This window comes from Podarcis raffonei, chromosome 10 (assembly GCF_027172205.1).
Source record: "Podarcis raffonei isolate rPodRaf1 chromosome 10, rPodRaf1.pri, whole genome shotgun sequence".
In the NCBI taxonomy this organism is placed as follows: Eukaryota; Metazoa; Chordata; class Lepidosauria; order Squamata; family Lacertidae; genus Podarcis; species Podarcis raffonei.
The window spans coordinates 61398418-61421888 of record NC_070611.1 but is presented as its reverse complement, the minus strand read 5'-3'; the positions used below and the strand labels follow the sequence as shown (position 1 = coordinate 61421888).

General features: G+C 44.5%; 1 protein-coding gene across 1 annotated transcript in view; it reads left to right on the top strand.

Moving 5' to 3' along the window:
• Nucleotides 1-21985: 21985 nt before the first annotated feature.
• The window catches only part of LMO3 (LIM domain only 3), a 95246-nt gene continuing 93760 nt past the window's right edge, over nt 21986-23471 (top strand). The window contains exon 1 of the mRNA XM_053404555.1: nt 21986-22590. The gene's annotated coding sequence lies outside the window, so the exon portion shown is untranslated. The remainder of the gene's footprint in view (nt 22591-23471) is intronic.

Genomic DNA, 23471 nt, shown 5'->3' with positions numbered 1-23471 from the left:
ATACTAAAAGCAAAGGGAAATAATGATTGGCCAGTGGATGCTCGGGTTGCGAACGTGATCCGTGCGGGATACTCGTTTGCAACCTGCAGCATTCGCAACCGCTGCACTGCATCTGCGCACGTGTGGGTCGCAATTCGGCACTTCTGCGCAAAGCAAAGCAAAATTTAGCGCTTCTGTGCATGCACGAGTGCTGAAACCTGGAAGTAACCTGTTCTGGTACTTCCGGGTTTCGGCGCATCCGTAACCTGAAAACACGCAACTTGAAGCATCTGTAACCCAAGGTATGACTGTACAACCATCTAGTCCCCCCAACCCACCCACCTCACCCCACCCTCTCTCTCTCTCTCTCTCTCTCTCTCTCTCTCACACACACACACACACACACACACACACTTCACCAACCCATTTGCAGGTAACAAAATGGGGGGGGGGGATTTCAGCTGATTTTCAAGACTGTGGAATTTAGAGGTAAGGGATAAATTTCATTAGGAAATTTCCTTGTGAGTTTCATTCCCTGTACCATTAGATTTGCCACTAGGAAGGTTAAAACCCCTTCTTTCCCTGCCCACCACCCTATCACTAACCAAATTCAAGCCAAAGATTTTCTAAGGGGAACTTTCTGTTCTGCATTTTCAGCCCATCATCCAGGTATGCTGGCCCACTGAAGTCTCAATATATCTCCCAATTTTACTGCCTCTCTGACTGCAAAGTGAGGGTATATCAGAGCTGGCCAAAGATTTTTTTTTTCCTGCTTGAGATAAAGGGCAGTATACAGTGGTACCTCAGGTTACATACGCTTCAGGTTACAGACTCCGCTAACCCAGAAATATTACCTCGGGTTAAGAACTTTGCTTCAGGATGAGAAGAGAAATTGTGCTCCGGCAGCACAGTGGCAGCGGGAGGCCCCATTAGCTAAAGTGGTGCTTCAGGTTAAGAACAGTTTCAGGTTAAGAACGGACCTCCGGAACGAATTAAGTATTTAACCCGAGGTACCACTGTAATGCCCCTTCCCCATCCATGTTGAATGAACTGGCAGTTGAAACTTAGCTCAGCACTCAAGAACATAAGAGCCTGCTGGATCAAACCAATGGCCCATCTAGTCCTTCATCATGTTCTCTCACAGCGGCCAACTAGATGCCTGTGGAAAACCTATTCAGAAGCATTACTATCTTTGACCATGGAAGCAAAGCACAGCCATCACAGCTAGTAGCCCTCTCCTCCTTGGAGTTGTCTAATCCCTTTTTAAAGCCATCTAAACTGGCAGCCATCACTGTCTCCCTCGGAAGCAAATTCCATAGTTTAACTATGGAACATAGTTAACATCTTGTTTATCTGTCCTGAATCTTCTAGCGGTAAGATTCCTGGATGTCCACAAGTTTTAGTGATGGAATGTCATCCTCTACCAAACCTGAGGCAACAGATTCCTGGGTTGCTCCTGGAGAGTCTGTGTGACAACAAAAGGGGGATGAAGTTACTGACACAGGCAATGCACATAATTTAACAAAACCTCATCTCCCTGTCTTCCCAAACCAACTAGGTCAGTTTCCTTAGACATTCAAAGCTCTGGACTGTCTCACACTGGGCCAGCCCAAGACATTTTGCTACCTGAGGCAAAGGACAAGATGGCATCCCTCTCCATTCCATGTACAGAAGCCAACTAGACCAGTACAGTGGTACCTCGGGTTACGAACTTAATTCATTCTGGAGGTCCGTTCTTAACCTGAAACTGTTCTTAACCTGAGGTATCACTTTAGCTAATGGGGCCTCCCACTGCCGCTGCAAAATTTCTGTTCTCATCCTGAAGCAAAGTTCTTAACCCGAGGTACTATTTCTGGGTTAGCAGAGTCTGTAACCTGAAGCATCTGTAACCTGAAGCGTCTGTAACCCAAGGTACCACTGTAATTGAATCTTACTGCTGTATAGGCAACTAACTGGATGGTGCCCACCATTGCTCTCCTCCATCACAGCAGGTTAGCTATGGGGGTACAGGACAGCCCATGTGGCACTCAGAAGATGTCCAGGGGGCTCAGGAGAAACAGGGGGGCTGCCTCCATTGTCTCCTAGCATTTGCCACCTGAGGTGATTGCCTCTGTATAATGATAGGGCTGGCCCACAACACACAAAATTCTAGACCTGTGAAGTTTACAGCTAACAGGAGACTCCAGTCACCTGCTTTTTTATATAAGTACATTTTTCAGTGTAGTACCTTGGCAGCATTGTGGTTTACCAAGAAGCATACCTCATTTAGCTCTTATTTTTAAGCCAACTGTATTTGAAAACTATGTTAGTATCTGGCAAATGCAGGGAGACTTCAGGAAAATATTAAAATCACTATGGGAGTGACAGGAAAAAATGGAGTGAGACAGATTCCTCTGGTCTGATCCTTTATGATTCTTTGCTGGTTATTGCGTATATAAATTTCAATCCCCTTGAACAAGTGGAGGAGGGGAGTCAGAGAGAAGCGCATGATTATCATATCACTCAAAGCAGCACAACTTTTAAAAAATCAGCTCCAATATAAATTCACTCTATATAAAATGACTTTTAATATTCTTTTTCTTAACATAAGTATTAAATTTTATATGATTAAAAATTTATTTACTTTCTCTTTTCCCTTAATTTGGATTTTTATTTGCTATTATTGCCGGTCCCATCTGATCTTGGCAAAAGGAAAAAAAGGAAACCTCTCTTGCTGCACATTATAACACGAAAGGATGTTAAGACAAGAGCATGCCATTAACTGTGACACACTGTTAGGCTTTGAAAGTCAACTCTTTAAAAACTAAATTAAAAGTGACCTTCTCAACAGGGTGGGCATGGCCCATCATGCAACTCTGCGGCAAAAGGGGAGCCCGCGTTTCAATGGCTAGATTAGTAATTCTGTCAGAGGAGGCATGTGTAGGACAAAGCATCAAGTCCCGGTGTGTGGCCTTCACATTTAAGACCTGTGTTCAAGGTCCAGTTCTCAATGAGGACGTAAACCTATGACTGGGCTGCTCCAGTTCACACTGCAAGTGGGGTTCAGTTTCTTCCTTGATGGGGGGAGTCTCTGCACATAGAAAGGCTATAGCTCAGTGGTAGAGCATTTGCTTAGCATGCAGATGGTGTCAGGTTCAATCCCCAATCATAGAATTAGAACAGACCCCTGTGGATCATCTAGTAGTCCCACCCCCTGCCCTAAAGGAATATGCAGCTGTCCTGTACGGGGATCGAACCCACAACCTTGGAGTAACCAGCACCACACTCTAACCAACTGAGCTATCCAGGCTATCCCCCATGGCATCTCCAAGTAGGGTTAGGAATGCATCCAGTCTGAAACCATGGAGAGATGGTGTCAGTCAACGTAGACACTAGTGAGCTAGGTGGGCCAATGGACTGACTAGGCATAAATAAGCTTCCTAAGTACAGAGTAGACACACACACAAACACACACACACACAAACACACACAAAGTAGGAATAACATTGTGTACAGCCCTTCTGTGCTTCACACAGACAGCAGAAGCCTGCCAATTATTTGTTCTCAGACAGCAGGGAAAAACATACTTCTTTTCCCCAAGTCATAAAACCAGGGGGAACGTTAAAAATTTATGTTTATCAAATAAAACACACAGCCTCCTCATTGTTCTAAAATCCTGGAGAGCAGCTGCCAGTCAATGCAGAGAATACTGAACTAGATGGACCAATATCCTGACTCAGTTTAAAGGGAGTTCCTATGTTCCTACACAGGGAAAGATTCGTTAAAGTTAGGAAAAATAAGTAGAAAATTGACAGGAAGGAAGAAACTGTGATGGGATGAAAACATAGGACAATTTCAGGAGGTGCCGGGGGGCACAGAAAATTGGGTTGGGGGTGGCACTCCCAATTTCCCACCTGTGCTTTAAAATGTCCAGATCCAGATTCAGGCCTGGTAGTAGATGAGTCATGGCGATGGGAACCAACAGCTTTTCATCGCACTCTCGGGATTCTTGCGTGAAGCCTATGGCTTTACGCTTTCAAAAGAAATCAGCCCTCATGATTGAGGAGATAAATTTTAATGTGCCGTGCCAAGAATTTCCAAGGTGGGTTTCACTGGTGGCAATCTAATGATGCACTGCACACAGTTACCTGAGGAGTCACTGACATTATCATATCCTTCAAAATAGACGGCCCGGTGGATCTACATTTTCCTACCTGAGCAGTTAAGGAAACCTCTGAAAGAGGAACAAGTAGACCTATCAGAGATAATACCTGTGTAAGATAGCTCAAAAAAATGAAGATCATGGCCACTGGTTCCATCACCTCCTGGCAAATAGAAGGGGAAGAAATGGAGGCAGTGAGAGATTTTACTTTCTTGGGCTCCATGATCACTGCAGATGGTGACAGCAGCCACAAAATTAAAAGACGCCTGCTTCTTGGGAGAAAAGCAATGACAAACCTAGACAGCATCTTAAAAAGTAGGGACATCACCTTGCCAACAAAGGTCCGTATAGTTAAAGCCATGGTTTTCCCAGTAGTGATGTATGGAAGTGAGAGCTGGACCATAAAGAAGGCTGATCGCCGAAGAATTGATGCTTTTGAATTATGGTGCTGGTGGAGACTCTTGAGAGTCTCATGGACTGCAAGAAGATCAAACCTATCCATTCTGAAGGAAATCAGCCCTGAGTGCTCACTGGAAGGACAGATCGTGAAGCTGAGGCTCCAATACTTTGGCCACCTCATGAGAAGAGAAGACTCCCTGGAAAAGACCCTGATGTTGGGAAAGATGGAGGGCACAAGGAGAAAAGGACGACAGAGGATGAGATGGTTGGATAGTGTTCTCGAAGCTACCAGCATGAGTTTGACCAAACTGCAGGAGGCAGTGGAAGACAGGAGTGCCTGGCGTGCTCTGGTCCATGGGGTCACGAAGAGTCAGACACGACTAAACAACTAAACAACAACAACAAGATGGCTCAGGCTACAATGATATCCCTTGGGATTTTTTTTTTTCAACTGAACAAAAATTACCAGAGATGATTTCTTCGATTCTAGTTGCCTGGCATTTCTCTGGCCTCCGTAGTCCAATGGGGGAAGCCCCTTTGTCTACTTTCTGAGCAGCAAAGGAGGTCCCTGGACCAAGCTTGCTGCCCAAGTAGAAGATCCTGCCCATTCACCCAATTGGTGAATTGCGAGTGGGCATGGGAGCAGCCCACTCGGCGGCGTATAAGGAAAACCCACAATATACACTACAGCCACTTCTTTGTCAGATCTCCCTCCCTCCCAAATTTGCTGACACATTTTGCTCCGTTGGACCTCACTATGGCCCACAATGGCATCCACCAAGAAGGGCCATTTGGAGCATAAAAAGATGCTTTATTTCAGGTCAGACTATTTGTCCATATAGCTCATCTAGTGGGACACTGGGGCCTAAAAGAGGCATTAGTGTGGCCTCTACTGAACAGAACCTCCCTGTTGGTCTCAGATGTCATATGGCAACTACTGTCCCGTTGCAAATATCCCCTTCTTCGGCAAAGTCCTCAAGAGAGTGGTGGCTGGACACCTTCCGTTCCTGGAGGCTATGGATTATCTAGACCAGGGTTTCCCAAACTTGGGTCTCCAGCTGTTTTTGGACTACTAGTCCAACCATCCCTAGCTAGCAGGACCAGTGGTCAGGGATGATGGGAACCACGGTCCAAAAACTTCTGGGGATCCAAGTTTGGGAAACTCTGATCTAGACCCATTCTAGTTTGGTTTTAGTCTAGGGTTTGGTCACACTGGTGGATTATCTTCTCCAGGAAAAACACTTGATGGAGTCTTACCTTGTTGGTTTTCTTGGCTTTTTTCAATGGCTTTTGGTGCCATCAGCCATGGTAAACTATCAGGTAGATTCTGCAGGATGAGAAATGGAGATGTGTTGTTACAGTGGTTCCACTCCTATCTGCAAGGGTAGTTCTAGAAAGTGGCAGTGAGGGACATCCAATCTGTTCCATACCATTTGTGCCGTGGAATACCAAACGGTTCCATCTTGTTCCCTGTCCTATTTAACATCTACAGGAAGTCACTGGATGGTGGCAGCAGGGGGGTTGGAGTTGAATGCAGTCAGTATGTTATTGACATTCAGCTCTATTTCCCTCTTTCATCTGGGTCCAGAAAGTCTGTCCAGATGCTAGGCCATTGTCTGGATGCTGTACTGGGATGGATGAAGGCCAATATAACAGATTCAGTCTCAACAAGACAGGGGCCCTGTGAATAGGTGGCTCTCATGTTGAGGAGTTAAGCAGACAACTTGTAATGCAGGAATCTCATGAAGGAGCAAATCCTGCATCAAGCTTTGTTGCTGGAAGCTCATGTTGCCTCAGTGGCTCAGAGTACCTTTCACCAACTTCAGTTGGTCTGCCAGACATTGCCATTCCTGGGCAGTGATAGCCTGACCACATTAATCCACCCCCCGGTAATCTCCCAAATGTGCTGTGCTCTACATGGGGGTGCCCTTGAAGACAACATGGAATCTACAGCCACTGCAGAATGTGGTGGCCAAGCTGCTAAGTGGAGCAACACAGAGAGCAAAACGACATTAGATTTAAAAGAATTGCATTGACTGCCAAGAAGCTCTGGGTCCAATTTCAAGGTGTTAGGGATGACTTACGGAACCCTGAATTACTTGGGGCCTGGATAACTGAAGGGGCATCTCTCTATACACTGTTCTGCCCAAACATTATCAACAACATGTTGCTTTTATTCAGATTATATGTATACAGTGGTACCTTGGGTTACATACGCTTCAGGTTACATACGCTTCAGGTTACAGACTCCGCTAACCCAGAAATAGTACCTCGGGTTAAGAACTTTGCTTCAGGATGAGAACAGAAATCGTGCAGCAGCGGCAGCGGGAGGCCCCATTAACTAAAGTGGTGCTTCTGGTTAAGAACAGACCTCCGGAACGAATTAAGTTCTTAACCCGAGGTTCCACTGTATTTTAATACTTATTTATTTCATTTATATGCCTCCTTTTTCTCCAAGGAGCTCAAGGTGGTCACATGGTTCTCTCGCTCCCCATTTTATCCTCAGAACAACCATTTTAGCTCAGCTGGTAGAGAATGAGGCTCTTAATCTCAGGGCTGTGGGTTCGAGCCCCACATTGGGCAAAAGATTCCTGCATTGCAGGGGGTTGGACTAGATGATCCTTGTGGTCCCTCCCAGTTCTGTGATTCTATTTTATGTTCTATGTGTGTTAGGTTAGGCTGGTCACCCAGTGAGCTTCATGGCTGAGTGGGTATTCAAACCCTTGTTGCCCAGTCGTACTCCAAAATACTAACTTTTACACCACAGTGATTTTCTAGGTTTTGACATTTAGAATTGCAATTTTGTTTGGTAAACTGCCCCGGGATCCTTGGATAAGAAGCTGACTCTAAACCACCACAACAGCAACCATGTAGATTTCAGTTAATAGGCTGGCTTCTGTTAGTGTGTCTATGTATCCACTGCCTGTAAGATGGGGACATTTCCCCTGCATCTCATTCATCTGAAACTTGACAAGTCTGATCCCTCGAAGTAGTAGCAGAAGGCCTGGAAAAAAAATTATGCCAGCTGGATGGAAAACACAGATATTACTAGCAGCAGAAGAGTCTGCCGTTGGAAGCAATGGGAAATTAAAATTAATGGAAAGAATCAAAACCAGTGGGGATAAGGATGTGATTTCAACAAATGAATAACAAAATGAAAGGCATTTTAACAACAAAAGCAAATAGAGTAGAATAGAATAAATAAATAACATTCTGGCAGACCGCTGGCACTTGCACCACTCCTTCCATAGGAGTTTGATAGCCAGGGTTATATGAGAACTAAAAGGATGTTATTGTGCTACTCATAAGGTTAGGCTCTTTGGCCATCCCCGCTGTAAAAAAAATGTGCAGCAATACAATGTACCTACTGAGTATTCCATTTCCCGGACTTTATTTGCTGAAATAGAAGAACGAGAGGAATCTGAACAACAGTAAATATCACATCCGAGGCATTAGAGAGTGGAAGAAAAGATTGACAACGTTAGCTCGACTGCTCCATCCTCCCCCTGCCAAGGCACAATTTAGTCTGTAGATAGATAGACTGAACTTCCGTAATAGAACTCCTATCTGCGGTAACTATCTAAGCATTTATACTTCACACATCACGGGTAGCTATCAGAGCAGTTGTGACTTCTGGAGCTAAAGGAAAATGCCTTGGGCCTGGAATTTGCAGCTGGAAGGAAAGAGAACAAAGAAGAAATAAAGAGAGAAATCAGATTCCGGGGTAGGAAAGAAGGGGTTGCATGTGCTGTGTGTCTTCTCAGTGTATTTCAAGTGTCCCATGGGATGTCCAGTCTGGGTGTTGTGTGGTGCCTCCATTTATGTGTGCGTCTGTGTTTTGGGTGTCTGTGTTGATTGTGTATGTGGTTGATGGGAAGTGTTATGGTTTATTTCGGTAGCCAAAGCCATTCAAAAAGCAAAATACATAAAGAACAAAACCAAGTGCAATACACTGTTAAAATAATTATTAAAACAAGGCATTCTGTGGAATAAAATTTTCCGTGCTGAAGAATTGGATTTCTCATCCCCACACACTTATCGCTTTAAAATTGCCGACCTAAAGGCAATGCATTGCCCTCACATGCCCTATTCACATAGAATTTGGTGTTTGTGTCCCTCAACGGAATGCATAGACCTGAATCACAAAGCTTTGGTGAAAAAAGGAGACTCAGCACCCAATCAGATTCTGAAATCAACCAGCTCCCATTGAGAAACTGTGTACTCCCAGGTGTTGATGATGGAAGATCACGCACATAAAATTCAAGATGTTGAGGAAAGTTCCCTGCCGTAATTGAATGTCTTTCTTTCAGTATGGTCTGAATGAACGTAACTGGGTGTAGAAACATTGGTCACAATTCACTCAAATTAAAATTACACTCACAGACCAGCTTTAAATGTGTTTACTCAGAAGTAAGCCTTATTTTCAGGAGGACTCAAAAAAAAATCACAAATGGATGTGGTAAGGTTGAGAACTGAAGTTAAGACTGAAAAAGCGGGAAACAGAGAGAAACCAAAATGGAGAGATTCGCCCCTCCCTACTCTCAGGTTATCCTAGCTCTGCAGGAATCAAAGAGTTGTTGCAAATGGTGTAAAGATCTACACAATACCTCCCATCGTAGTATCTTGCCCTCTTGCCCTGGTACAGCTCCCTGCATTTTTAAAAGCATGAAAAACTCTTGTGCAAACATGCCCTTGATATAACGACACAAATCCAAATTCAGAATGCAGCCCTTATGCTTTTTAAAGCAGACATATTTCACTGATTAGAATATATAGCCCCATTGTCATTACCTGTTTTAATTAAACTGTACAGTCTGAAACTTACATGGTGACAAATCATGCTAATTACGCATGCCAGAGTTACCTCCTGAGACTGGTCCATATGTTAGACTCTGCCGTTTATTGTTTAATTGACAGGGGCACTGTGGAAAGTTAGAAGTCTCGTGTTTTCTACGGGATCACACTGCTAACTACGGAAACCTTGGTGCCGTTAAATGGAGGGGTGGGTTTTTTTGTTTGTTTCTTTCAGAAGCACTAGATATGAGAAGTCCCTTGGTGCACCCATTCCAGTGGCAAACACTTCACTGAGAGTTTGCTGAGAGAATTAGAAGGTTGGTTGCAGTAGGAATAGCTGGGGGGTGGGGTGCGTCCACATTTTAAACCGGGGGGGGGGGAGCCTTAGGGCTGGGAGCCAAGTCTGCTCTTCTGCACTGTCCACAGGCCACACCACTCACCTGCTCTACTTTATCCCATCCCTGGGTGTTTTTGCATGGCTGGAGTGTGTCCTTCAACTCTGATAATGCCTCTCGCTCGCTTGGACGGAGGAGAGAGAGAGGTGTGTGAGCATATGCATAAATTAGCCCACTGTACAAAGGTAAAACTCATACCCTCCAACATTTCTCCAATGAAAATAGGGGCATCCTATTCCATCATCATCATCAGAGCTGCACTCTGGGCAGCTTCCAACATATATAAAAACACAACAAAACATGAAACTTTAAAAACTCCCCTATACAAGGCTGCCTTCAGATGTCTTCTAAAGGTTTTCTTCTCTTGGAGGTCAAATAACTCCATACCTTTCAACAATTCTCCAATGAAAATAGGGACATCCTCAGGAAAAGCAGATCATTCTGGGATCAAATCAGAAACCGGGATGGCTTCTGTAAATCCGGGACTGTCCCTGGAAAATAGGGACACTTGGAGGATCTGAAAACTTGCATCCATTGCTCTGTCCTCTTTCACCTCTGGCCCCTCCCATTATTGGGATGTGGCCCCCGGAAGGTTTCCTAGATGGGAATGTGGCCCTTGGTCTGAAAAAGGTCCCCACCCCAGGACTCATGCATGGGCATCTAAAGGTGTTGGCCAGGCAGCCTGCTCAATTTTGGGGATGGGGTCAGGAGCAGGGCTCCCACTCCCTAGTAGTCTGGTAATGCCCCTTTTATTTGAGTAATCTAGAGGGTGCAGATAGAGGACCTAAAGCGTTCCACTTATGCAGAGAATTATGCTTTTAAGTGGATGTATTTCCAAGAGGGATTTCAGTTTTATCGCCAAAGTGTTGCGTCGAGCATGCTTTTAATCAGCGCTCTCTTATCTGCAGACCACTGCATGTTGTCCTTTCCCAAACCTAGGCTCTTCTCCCTCCCCACCAGGCACCCGCCCCGTGCATCCTTCCCCCAGAGATTAATGTGCCCTCAGTGGGTTACAAATTTCAATAAATAAACACTCTACTTAGAATTATGAAAATGCAGGCAGCAGCGTGGGATTTCTAGCAGAATATCTACTTTATGAATCAGCACAGGCTTTTTCTCCCCCGCAGTTACATGTATATTAATAATAAAAAATAAGAGGCAAACAAACACCTCGGAACACCACTGAAGGGAAATAATTTTCGTAAGATTTTTAAGTTGTGGAATCAGATTAGAAAGGTGCGGAGCCGAGGAAAAGGGGACATACATCAATGGGAGGAGAAGTAGCCTCGCAAGAAGGGCTGTTAAAATGCGGAGCATAAAACAAGGAAGCTGCATTACACCCAGGCAGAATATTGGTCCATCTAGCTTGATGTGGTCTGCACTGACTGGCAGCATCTCTCCAGTATTTCAGGCAGTGGTCTGTCTCAGCTTTACCTGGGCATGCCGGGGACTGATCCTGAGACCTTTTGCATGCAAGGCAGGTGGCTCTTCCACTGAGCTACAGCTCAGGAAATGCTACTTATAATAATACGGCTTCATCGGTAGAGCATGAGATTCTGAATCTCAGGGATGTGGGTTCAAACCCTTCGCTGGGCAACAGATTCCTGCACTGTAGGGGTTGGATGCTTGTGGTCCCTTCCAACTCTTGTTGTTGTTGTTGTTTAGTCGTTTAGTCATGTCCGACTCTTCGTGACCCCATGGACCAGAGCACACCAGGCACTCCTGTCTTCCACTGCCTCCCGCACTTTGGTCAAACTCATGCTGGTAGCTTCAAGAACACTGTCCAACCATCTCATCCTCTGTCATCCCCTTCTCCTTGTGCCCTCCATCTTTCCCAACATCAGGGTCTTTTCCAGGCAGTCTTCTCTTCTCATGAGGTGGCCAAAGTATTGGACCTCAGCTTCACGATCTGTCCTTCCAGTGAGCACTCAGGGCTGATTTCCTTAAGAATGGATTGGTTTGATCTTCTTGCAGTCCATGGGACTCTCAAGTCTCCTCCAGCACCATAATTCAAAAGCATCAATTCTTCGGCAATCAGCCTTCTTTATGCTCTTCTTCTTCTTCCAACTCTACAATTCCATAATTCTAATCTATTTTTTGCACCCAGCCCATCTGGCTGGGTTCCCCTAGCCATTCTCCAACACAATATCCAGAAACACTACCACCACCACAACCACAACACAGAACATCAGACATTAAAAGCATAACAATACAGTGTTGCCTTCAGGTGCCTAAAGAAAAGTCATACATTTATTTATCTCTTTGACAACTTCTTTAGTACAGCATAGAAGGAACCAGTTCTGACTTAGAAAGTGGAAGGGTTTTGTTTCTTGCAGAGCAACATGATGTTCTATTTTATACTCCACTCACCTGCTGCCGCCATGATGATCAGTCAGCCCTGGGTGAGAAAGCCTCAGGGACAATTAAACATCTTTAACGATGAAGTAGGGAAAATAGGAGTCTGTGGCTCAGTGGCAGAGCCCTTGGCATGGGGTGGGTTGCCAGCCCCCAGGGCCGTGTGGGATGCATGCAAATTAAACTGCCTAATGGCGTCCACATCACACATGAGATCACAGCCACAGAAATAAGAAAATAAGAGTCATTACACTGTCCGGCAAGGTCACTTCCTAGTTCGCATGGAGAAGCCATTTTAAATAGAGCCCAATGACGGAAGCACTCAGCTGTATTGAGGCAGCATAGGGTGTTGCAATTTTGCACCCCTAACGATTTTGTGCCCAGGGCCACTGACCCTGTGGCCCACCACGCTATACCACTGGGCAAAGCATGTAGCAGCTTGCAGGTTCAATGTTCCACCTCTCCACTCAGGTGGGATCTGAGACTCTCTAGCAGCAGGACTGATCTGCATCCAAGTAACTGGAATTCACAGGATAGTCAGTGTAGACCAGGGGTGAGGAACCTCAGGACCAGGAGCTAAATGTGACACCTTCCAAGCATTTCTTTATGCCCCTTGGATCTCTGCCCAGGCCCAGAGCCTCCAGGCCCATATCCTTCACTGACCCTGGACTCTCCTCTAATGGTTTTACCTGTGTTCTTGAATTGAGATACTAAATTTTGCTTGCCTGGATGGAGAGTGGTGTATGACTGGCCACATCCACTTTTGCATACATCCACTGGTATGAGGCCCATGAGCAGAAGAAGAATCCTGCTGGATCAAGACAATGGCCCATCTAGTCCAGTATCCTGTTTTCACAGTATCCAATCAGGTGCCTGGGGAAAATCTGCAAGCGGAACTTTAGCACAACAGCACTTTCCCTTCCTGTGGTTATTGACAAGTCGGAAAGCACTGGCCATCACAATTACAGGTAATGCAAGATTTTAAAAATCCACACGCTGGACTATTAACAACCAGACTATTCACTTTCTCAAAACTGGTTTCTGCAGCCACTGTCCAAATCAAATGGGAAGCTCCTTGTAATAATTGGTGCATAATGTTGGACTCCAAATCCCATCATTCCTGACTGTTGGCCATGCTGGTTAGGGCTGATGGGATTTGGAGTCAAACATCATCTGGAAGTCCAGATTCACTGTCCCTGGAGTAAACCATGAGATTAACAAGCAGAGGTTGGTGCGGAATGACAATGAGCATGACCGCACAGCACAGAATCATTATTGCACCCAGAATTTTATTTCAAATAATGTTACTGCCCCATATCAATCAGTTGGGGAGGTGCCATTTTGATTTTCTGCTTCTGCAGCAAAATATTTTCAGCCAGCCATGCATATTTTGGCATGCTTTTGTTGGGTTTTTATAAAGAGCATTTCACAATCGATCGTGATGTTAACAATTTGCCAATAATAATACAAGATAAAGCACCCCCTTAACTGAAATTTCACAGGAACGTGGAATTGAATGAAACTGCCAAATAAATCCCCATCTTTGTTCAAACACAACACAAAACACAATGGATCCTTGAAAATCCGTGGCTCCATTTGCCAAAAACTGGGTCTCATGGAACTACTAGGTTTTCCTGCCAAGGCACAGTCCTAGCTGTTGGAAAGGCTTAGTGGAACAATTTCAGCTAGAACCACATGCTTCATAGCCCTTTTTACTACAGGTAAGAGAGCTCTGAAAGCCTGGTCTGGCAAGCCAGATCATGAGCCTAAGGAGAGCCCAATTAAAATCAACAGATTCTCTTTGATACGCCAGAAAATGGGAACGTGCACTTAAAATGGAACTCAGCAGTTAACATGAAAGGCAATTTATTCACTAAACATAATTACCAAAGAAAGAGTAACTCTCGACCAAAGGGGGTGGGGAATCAACTTGTTGAGTATACAATGTGGTCACAACAATCACAAGAAACTTCCCCCAGCAATTCTTCTTCCTGTCTGTCTGGCCATCCTGTAAGTAAAAGAATTTAACTCCATCACACTGTGTCACCAGGCCAATATGAATGGAACACTAGGCACAGTAAGAAGATCAGGATCAGATCAGAGATTAATGACGTTCTACATCTCCTCCCTTTCATCATAGTTAAGCAATACACCAATGCCAACCAGAGTTCCCTCTTAACCAGAATTAACACTAGTCCCTCCAAATAGGTTGGACACAGCTCACCAATGCAAGGCAGTCAATCCAAGGCTCTATAAATCTTTCTTTTTGATGCATGCATGGCACTGCATAAAATGGGAGTGGGAGGCGTAGGAGCTATTTCCTAGTGGCCTGATCCTGGGGTCCAACAAGACTCTGAGAAGGACTCAAAGGTCTAGGGAACATTCCCCATGTCAGAGTCTACAGTAGCTTCTCCTGTGCTCCTCTAGCTGGAGAACACAGCCATGTCACCATCTTTGGACTCAGGGGACAAATCCCCAACAACCCCTGAATCTATTAGTATTCACAGAAGTCAAAGGATACAGAAGCAGGCAAGGACCCTTAAAAAAAACAACTGGCTTACTTCATGGAGTTGAGACTCAATGCAGAAAAGGGTTTGCGTGCCTCTGTAAGGCCTCAGATGATTCTCTGTCCTGGTGAGCCAAGCAAGACTGAACCACCAGGGCCCACTGGGTGCTGCCCAGGGTCCTGAAGTCTGCTTAGAAAGACCTTGCTTTTGTGCTTGCCTGGAAGACACTAGACTTGCCCACTTCCTCTGTGAGCTGTAAGTCTCAACAGAAGAGGAAGCCCCCAGCACTCACTACCTGAAACAACCACCTCACTCTCCCAAATGATCCATTACAGTTCAGCAGTTGGCTTGCAGAGGCTGGACTTTACTGCTCACCTTTCAGCGCGCGCGTGCACACACACACCCTGTTTAAAATTGTGTTGGCTTGGTTTGCTTCTGCTGTCTTTCATTATTTCAGTTATCTGCTTTGGAACTGCACAAGGAAAGGCGGAATATAAGTATTGTGATGAGTAATTAAGTTGCATAGGCCAGTTCTGGATGAAAGGAATCATTGCAGAGAATAGGCTCTTGGAGAGGGGGAGAGGCCAATCCGGTTGCCATTTCTCTGTGGAAAAAAACCCTTCTTTTGAACTACTCAGAGAAGAGAAGAATAGCGCACTGCCGAACGCAAATTTGCTCAACAGGGCTCGCTTCCAAGGCAAGACGGATAAGATGAACCCTATTATTCTAATTTCGAGAGAGCACGTAGGTGTGGCGGGGGTGTGGTGTCATTACCCCAATTGCTTTGTTTGCTTGAGACTCAAAATTATCATTTATCCCAAAGAACAAGAAACATCTCCTTTGATTCCTCGTAAGCATGTGAGAGAGGAGTAGCGATTGCGAATGCATGTGAAAAGGCCATTTAGAAAATTGGTAGTGTTTTAAAGTTTAGTTGTTCACTGTAATTTCTCAGAGCCATGTTTTTCATGAGCTCTCTTAACTCTCCCCCTTCAGGATAAGTTTGTTCAATTCATTAGGAATAGCTTTCAGCTGTTCAGTAAACTGTTATTGTCTGTATTTCTTTGCAGTAAGAGGTCACTCGCGGCTGCCATTATAAGCTTCACCACTCCTTTCTTCAGCTGTTTGTTGTAACTTGGCAGTTTCTAAATGAGAGCTGAAACTTGTTGTGTGTGGTTTTTCTGCCCAGATGCACTTAGTGTGTGCCCACGTACACGCATTAACAACACAGACATGTTGCTGTTTAAAACATGGCTATTCTCCTTTTCTAAGGTCTGCAGACAGCTCACCAAAAATGCATGCCAAAGGAAATTAGAAACAGAAGAAACAATGACAGAGAAGTCCTCTGAAAAGTCTGCAAAACTCTGGTTCAGACAATCACATGCAAAAAAAAAAAGTGGTTTACGCTCTTGCGACTGAGTCATGGTGTACCTGAGAATTGCATGACATGCAGCCCCCCTCCTACCCTCTTCTCTTGCATTTAAAGAAGAATGAAAGCTTTCAGTTTAAGAACAAACCATGGTTCCTTGTAGCATCCAAACTTTATGATTCTAAAGTTCTATAGCAACAGAGGATCTGAAACCACAGCTTGATTCTAGTTTGTTGTAACAAACTTTGGATGGTAGTCAACTAAGTAGACACAATGAAAGTAATGAACATGACTAAGTTAGGTCCATTATTTCCATGGGTCTACTCTGAGTAAAACTGGGATTGATTCCTCCATCCCTAGTTCTATGTCCAAACTGTGAGACTTCCCCACGAACATTACTCTATCCCAACAAGTTTCTGCATTGATCTGCAATTTAAGGTGGGGAATCTATATGAAAATTTGCACTTACTATGTACTTTTAAGCCTTTTACCTCAAAATGAAGAGGCAAGAAGTGCATCAGAACATTCAGGAAGCATGGAAAACAATGGGTAAGTAAGTCTGGAAGGTACAAATCATGTCTGTTCTACTGGAATTTATCAAATTCTTCAACCACCCCCAGTAAGAACAAACCACAGTTCTCTGAGTTCAGATGCACTGCAGAACTGTGGCTGGTTCTTAGTTAAATCTGCAGTTACGTCTGCAATCCTACGCACACTTTCTGATGAAGAGGTTCCATTGAGTTCAGTGGGGTCTACTCTGAAGTACACAATTACATAAGATAAGATATTATATATATATATATATATATATATATATATATATATATATATATATACACATACACATACACATACACACACTGCACATTTCTTTATTATTTTTTGTTCCCCTCTTCATCCAAGGAGCTGAGGCATATACAATTCTTCTCCTATTGTGCTTAGAAACTTTCCCACCAGTACAAACAAATTACACCAGGGGTAAGGAATCCCTTTCAATCCAAGGGCCACATTCCATCACAAGGAACTTTCTGGGGGCCACAGGCGAGTGACAGGTGAGACCAGAGGCAAAAGTGGACAGAGCAACAGGTGCAACTCTTACCTTTCTACAGTAGACTACATCCAAACCACTTAAAGGTCAGGGGTTGCTGAACACCAACACCCTTCCCTCCTTCACCCAGGTGAGCAAGAGACATGATTACGGTTCAAGGACACATTCCGGTCAGGCAAAGGCATTTGAAGAGAGTGCAGAACAGCACTGGAGGTGGGGGGGTGAGGGTGGGGGCTTAGGGAGAGTCCCAATGGCCAAATAAAGATATCTATACCTATACCCAGGACTGAAGTCCCCCATCCCTATATCACATCAATGCTTTTGTCATCTTCATTGGTTCCCAGTCCATGTCTGGGCTCACTTCAAAGGGCAGGTTGTAAATCACAGCTTGGGAGCCTGGCACCTGAAGGATCAGCTCTTATTCTATGGCCCTGTGGTCATCAGTTCATTTGAGGCCCTCATCTGAGTGTCCTCTCGAGTCAGGCTATGGAGGGTGACCATGAAGGAGTGGGGCTGTTTGGTGGTGGCTCTATGGTTATGGAACACTTCCCCCAAGAGTATATACCTGGCGTATACTTTTCTATTTCTTTGATACCGGGTGAAAACCCTTTTCAAGAAAAAAATGAAATCCAAGGCCTTTAAAAATGTGTTTCTTAACAGGTTTACAGTTTTAACAACTTACTGTTAGCATTCACAATGGTACAATGTTGTGCTTTAAACCCCATAAAGATTATTACTTACTATTGTTATTAATTAATTTATATACTGCTTGATACAAAAGAGGCTTCGAAGCAGATTACAAAGTATAAAAACCAGTTAACACAAACAATAATCATCCATAAGTAAAATGGATAATAAAACAAACCCATCAGAACATTAAAATGTACACATCCATAATTAAAATAGATAATAAAACTATCCCATTGTGATTTTTTTTGGTGGTATTCATTCTTTTGATGTTATGACTTTGGCTGAATTTGTTTTAATCTCTGGTCTGTTATTTGTGGCTGTGTTGTATTCCGTGCTGTTATATGATCGGTGTTTTTATTGCATTTTGTGTGTGTGTGTGTTGAATTATTTTCACGTTGTTCGTCGCCCTGAGAATTTTTTGTCACAGGGCGACTAATAAATGCAATAAATAAATAAGATGCGATTGTGCGGAGCAGAGAGATCAAGAAGTGAAAGGCAGAGACAGAGTAGAGAAGGCACTTCCTAGCATGATGGGGAGAGTTATATTTGATAACTGTGCGCTGGGGGCAGGAGCCCTCCCAGAAAAGAAGTTTGCAGTTCTCCATCTGGCCCCTTTGAGCTTTCCCCATCAACTTGGTTTACAATCCTGGATAGCGCTTGCTTGAGAGTCCAGAGGACTGATCCCCTGCCCCACCAATAGTGAAGTATATTATGGGGGTGGGGGAAAAGAATTCAGGTTTCCAATCCTAAATACATTTACTTGGGAATCAAGCTGGTTTAACTCAGTGGGCGTATTTCAGGAAGGACCACAGCTCAGTGGTAGGACATGTGCCTTGCATGCAGAAGGTCCCAGGTTCAAGTGCCCAGCACCTCCACTTTGGGCTGGGACTGTCTGGAACCAATGAGAGCCATTGCTGGTCATTGTAGCCAACACTGAGCTAGCTAGACGAGTGGCGTCTGACTTGTATTCCTGTGTAACATGTGATGGGAAATGCCCTGAAGAGTTTCTGCCAGTAGGAATAGCAGACAATTACTGGACAAGATGAGCAAACAGTCTGGAATAAGGCAGCATCCTATGTTCTAAGGGTTAAACGCTGTTGGCCAAACAAGTACATTTGTATGGTGATGTTCCAGTACAAAGTACAATGCAGAAGGTACCATATATCTAATGAAAGATGCAGAATTAGAGATGGCGTAAGCCTCTAAGAATGGTCAGACCACACCTGGAATGCTGTGTCCAGTTCTGGGTACCACAATTTAAGAAGGATGTTGACAAGCTGGAACATGTGCAGAGGATGGCAACCAAGATGATCCAGGGTCTGGAAAACAAGCCTTATGAGGAACGGTTGAAGGAGCTGGGTATGTTTAGCCTGGAGAAGAGGAGACTGAGGGGAGATATGGTAGCCAACTTCAAATATGGTTCTGCACTTAGGCAGCAAGAATCAGATACACAAATGTAGGATGGGGACACCTGGCTTACTAGCAGTACATGTGAAAAGGATCTAGGGGTCTTAGTAGATCACAAGCTTAACAAGAGTCAACAGTGTGATGCAGCAGCAAAACTAGCTAATGCTATTCTAGGCTTCATCAGCAGAAGTATAGTGTTCCAATCGAGGGAAGTAATAGCACTGCTCTATTCTGCCTTGGCCAGACCACACCTGGAATACTGTGTCCAGTTCTAGATGCCATAATTTAAGAAGGATATTGACAAACTGGAACATGTGCAGAAGAGGGCAGCCAATATGATCAAGGGTATGGAACCAAACCTTATGAGGAACAGTTGAGGGAGTTGGCTATGTTTAGTCTGGAAAAGAGAAAACAGAGAGGAGATATGATAGTCATCTCCAAATATCTGAAGGGCTATCAGATATAAGATGGAGCAAGCTTGTTTTCTCCTGCTCTGGAGAGTAAGGCACAAATAAATGGCTTCAAATTACAAGAGACTCTAACTAAACATCAGGAAGAACTTTCTGACAGCAAGAGCTGTTTGACAGTGGAACAGACTCCCTAGGGAGGTTGCAGACTTTCCTTCATTTGAGGTTTTTAAGCAGAGATTAGATGGCCATCTGTCAGGAATACTTTAGTTTAGATTCTTGCATTGCAGTGGGTTGGACTCCACCCTTGGGGTCTCTTCCAACTCTACAGTTCTACAATTCTATGAATATGGGGTGTGTTTTTGGTTTATTCAACACATTGGTTGGTTCCAAGACTATCAGCCTGCCCTTGCAACCTCAAAGAGTTGTATTTAGGAAAGGACTATAGTGCAGCGTTAGAGCATCTGCTTTGCATGTAGAAGGTCGCACGTTCAATCCCAAGCATCTCCACAGATGACTTGGAATGCTCCCATGCCTAAAACCCTGGAGAGCTGTTGCTAGTCACTATATACAATATCAAGGTAGATGGAACCATGTTCTGACTTGGTAGAAGACAGCTTCCTTTGATCAGAAAAGGACCATGAAATGTTGGCGCTTGAGCCAGGCAATCCAAAGCGAGTTGCCATGGTGATTTTAGGGGGGGGGGACATTGTAATAATAAGCTAAATAATTGGCAATTGGCTGCCCTTCACTGGTACTCCAAAGCCCGCCACCTGCAGCTGACTCCCTGCTGCACACCAAATGCTCAGGATCAGACTGGAGGTGCAAGACATGCGCAGTCAAACAACCAGTTCAAACAGCACTGGGGCAGTGGGGGTCTGAAATCAAAGACCAAACGGGTTGTGTGAAGGCCAGTTCACTAGACTTGCCTGCATGTAGCGGACGTTTCCCCATTTTGGTCCAGCTTGCTTTACCCACATCTCTAAAGCTGCCCGAATCACAATGCACAAGGGATAAGGTGCAATTTGTTCTGTGCCTTGGCTCAATCCAATTCCAGACAGGCTGTCATGGCGCTGCCAACTTGCGATATATTTTTGCTCACGACAGCCTGTTCAGACAACCAGTCTCCACGGCACAAAGCCACGCGTCTTGTGTGAAAGTAATGCAGATTAGCCCATCACTTGGAAAGAAAATGGAGCATTTCAGCAACCCGGCGCAGAAGTTGCCTGCCACAGATTTGGTCCCATGAGCCCCCTCTACTGGGCTAGCTTGGGCCCAGTTTCCGTAGAAAGCAAAGGCAGCTTCCAAAAGGAAAGTGAGAGATCAGAAGCGAGGAGGAGGCAGCATTCTCAGATTCCAAATGTGCTCTCTCTCCCAAACTTTTTGTTTGCCTGATGGCCTTGGGCTTTTTCTCCCCCCACTGTAGCTTTCAAATCCGTTGGCAAACAGCTCACTGCAGCTCTGTGTGTAATCCTTTGGGGGTTAAAATAAAGGTAGCTTGTGAACTCTGTTCTCCTTCAAAACTAATGGACTCTTCCCCCCTCCCCCCTGTGCTTTACACACACACACAGACACAGTTGCTCGCCCCCCCTTTCTCCCCAAATATCCCCCTTTGTCCACTTTTATGAATTGAAACATGCACTCCCAACGTGCACACACGGGGAATCCTGCCCATTAATTAAAGGACTTGTCAGCCCCAATCCTGGATTCTTACAGTGTAGGAAATGTCTCCCCTTTTAAGTGCAAAACCATAACATTACCATTTCCCCAAGTGCTCTCTGTTTTAGGCTGCTTTCCTAATTAGAGGGATGATAACAGCCCCGCTGATTGGCATTATAAAAGCACTAGTTTGGCTTCATCTGTCCCAGGTGTGCTGTGTAATTTTTCCCTCCCCCCCACCCTTCTCACCGGTTCAGAGCAATACCTCTCTTCTTCATTGTTCCTTAAAGTTTTCATCTGAGGAATTAATTCAGATAAAAAGACATTAGAAAAGAACCTCTACTGCCAAAGCCCATCAGCGAAACCTTTTATCAAAAGTACAAACTATACAAGCTAGATATTTTTTTTTCTTTTACCCTTTTGTTTCTGAGGGTTAAAAAAAGGGGGGAAGAAGAAGGAGAAGAAGAGGAGGAGGAGGAGGAGGAGGAGGAGGAAAGGAGAGCGAAGGAAGGAAGGGAGGAGGGGGAAAAATCCAGAGTTCTGTCAATGGACTGAATGCACCATTAAAACTGGCGTCACTACAAAGGTTAGCGTAGATCTAACTGTCAATACAGTGAGTGGAGTGGAGTCCGGTAAGGGGAGGGAAGGGAGCTTTGGTGAGAAAGAGATACTTTGATATTTTGGGATGTTAGAAGGGTGAATGTGAAAAATTGGAGGTTGGGGATCTAATTACCCAACCATAATTGGGGGCTAGGGAATAAGCTGCAGTCCTCTCAACTCACCGCAGATCAATTATGTTAAGAGAACATCTGTAAGTAGAACTTAATGAGGTCCATTAGAGCAACATGTACAGCCTCCTCTAACCGTACTTGTCAGCTTCTTGGATGAGCCAAAGAGAGCTGCTAACTAGGGACCTGGTGGAGGTGTTTAAATACTGAAGGAGGAGAGCTGGCCCGTTCAGGTCTTGCGCTCAGCTGGGGAAGAAAGTAAGGAAAGGGGGGGAGGAAAGAAAGAAAGCAGGCAGCAGCAAAGCGGAAAAAATCTGGGATTTTGCTCCCATTTGATGCTACTGGAACTCAAGTGGGGGAGAAGAAGGGGAGATGTGGTGATCAAGTATAGTTTTTTGCACTTCAACTGAGGGGGTGCGTGCATCTATTTTTTCTTAAAGAGGAAAAAAAACCCCACCAGGATTTGGTATCTTATTTTCTCCCTCCTGCATGTTCATTGTCTTTTTGCTCCACAATAAGAGGTGTACATCACAACGGGCATCTCTCTCTGGGACTGTACAAAAATATTACTGATCAGAGGGGAGGGGAAAATTTTAATTTCAAGAATTGGCAGGTGACTTTTTTTTTAAAAGGACAAAAGTGTCCAAGCTGTGAAACTTGGAAGAATTATTTTACGTTATTATTTTTTCCTGCAGAAGGCTTCTCTTGCACAAAGGTAAGTCTTTCTCTCTCTCTCTCTCTTTTTAAAAAGAAAATCTTAACATCCTTTTTAAATAACACTACCTTGCAAAATTGTACGTGCATTTAAAAAAAAGGAAAGCGGAAAAAAGGAAGATGTGTGGAGAGATCCTCCAGCAAGGAGGGTAAAAGAAAAAGGACCCTAGTTGTTGGTGATGGTTTTGAAACATTTTAGGGGGAAGAAAAATAAAGATTGTGATGTTTCACTGTGTGTCCGGCCTCCATCTGTAACTACACTGGACGGAGGGAGGGAACCGAAAGGAATGTGTTTTTTGTCCGTCTGGGTTTGAGTCTTTAAGAACGTGAGGAAGTAAACAATACCGACAAATCCTGTTTCTGTGGCGATCCCGGTTTGAGGTATTTGGAAACGGCAGAGCTGGAAGCGGAGGGGAGAGCCCGAAAGCAGCGGAGCTGAGGAGGGTTTCTGGTCCTCCTCGCCCCAGAGTCGGCGTGCCTCTCTTCTTCAACTAGATCACTTTGCTCTCGCCTGCATCTCTGCCTCCTCTTCTCGCCCTCCCCCCTCACACACACACACCTTGGGTACTTTGGTTTTTCATCTCCGACACAACACTACCGATCACATCTGTGCAAAGTGCTTTTTAAAGTAATAAACCACTTCGTCTTCACTTTTCTCCCCTCTTCCTTCTCCCCACCCACCCCTTACTTGTGTGTGAATAATTCATATGATTCTGAAGAAAGAGGGAGAAACTGCTTTTCCTCTTCTTACTCCCTTCTTATTTTGCTATAGCCTCCTTCATTCCCCTCTTTTTATTTTGTTATAGCGCGCATATATATATATATATATATATATATATAATTTTCTTGCTGTAAATTGCATGATTGGGGAAAGAGCCTGCT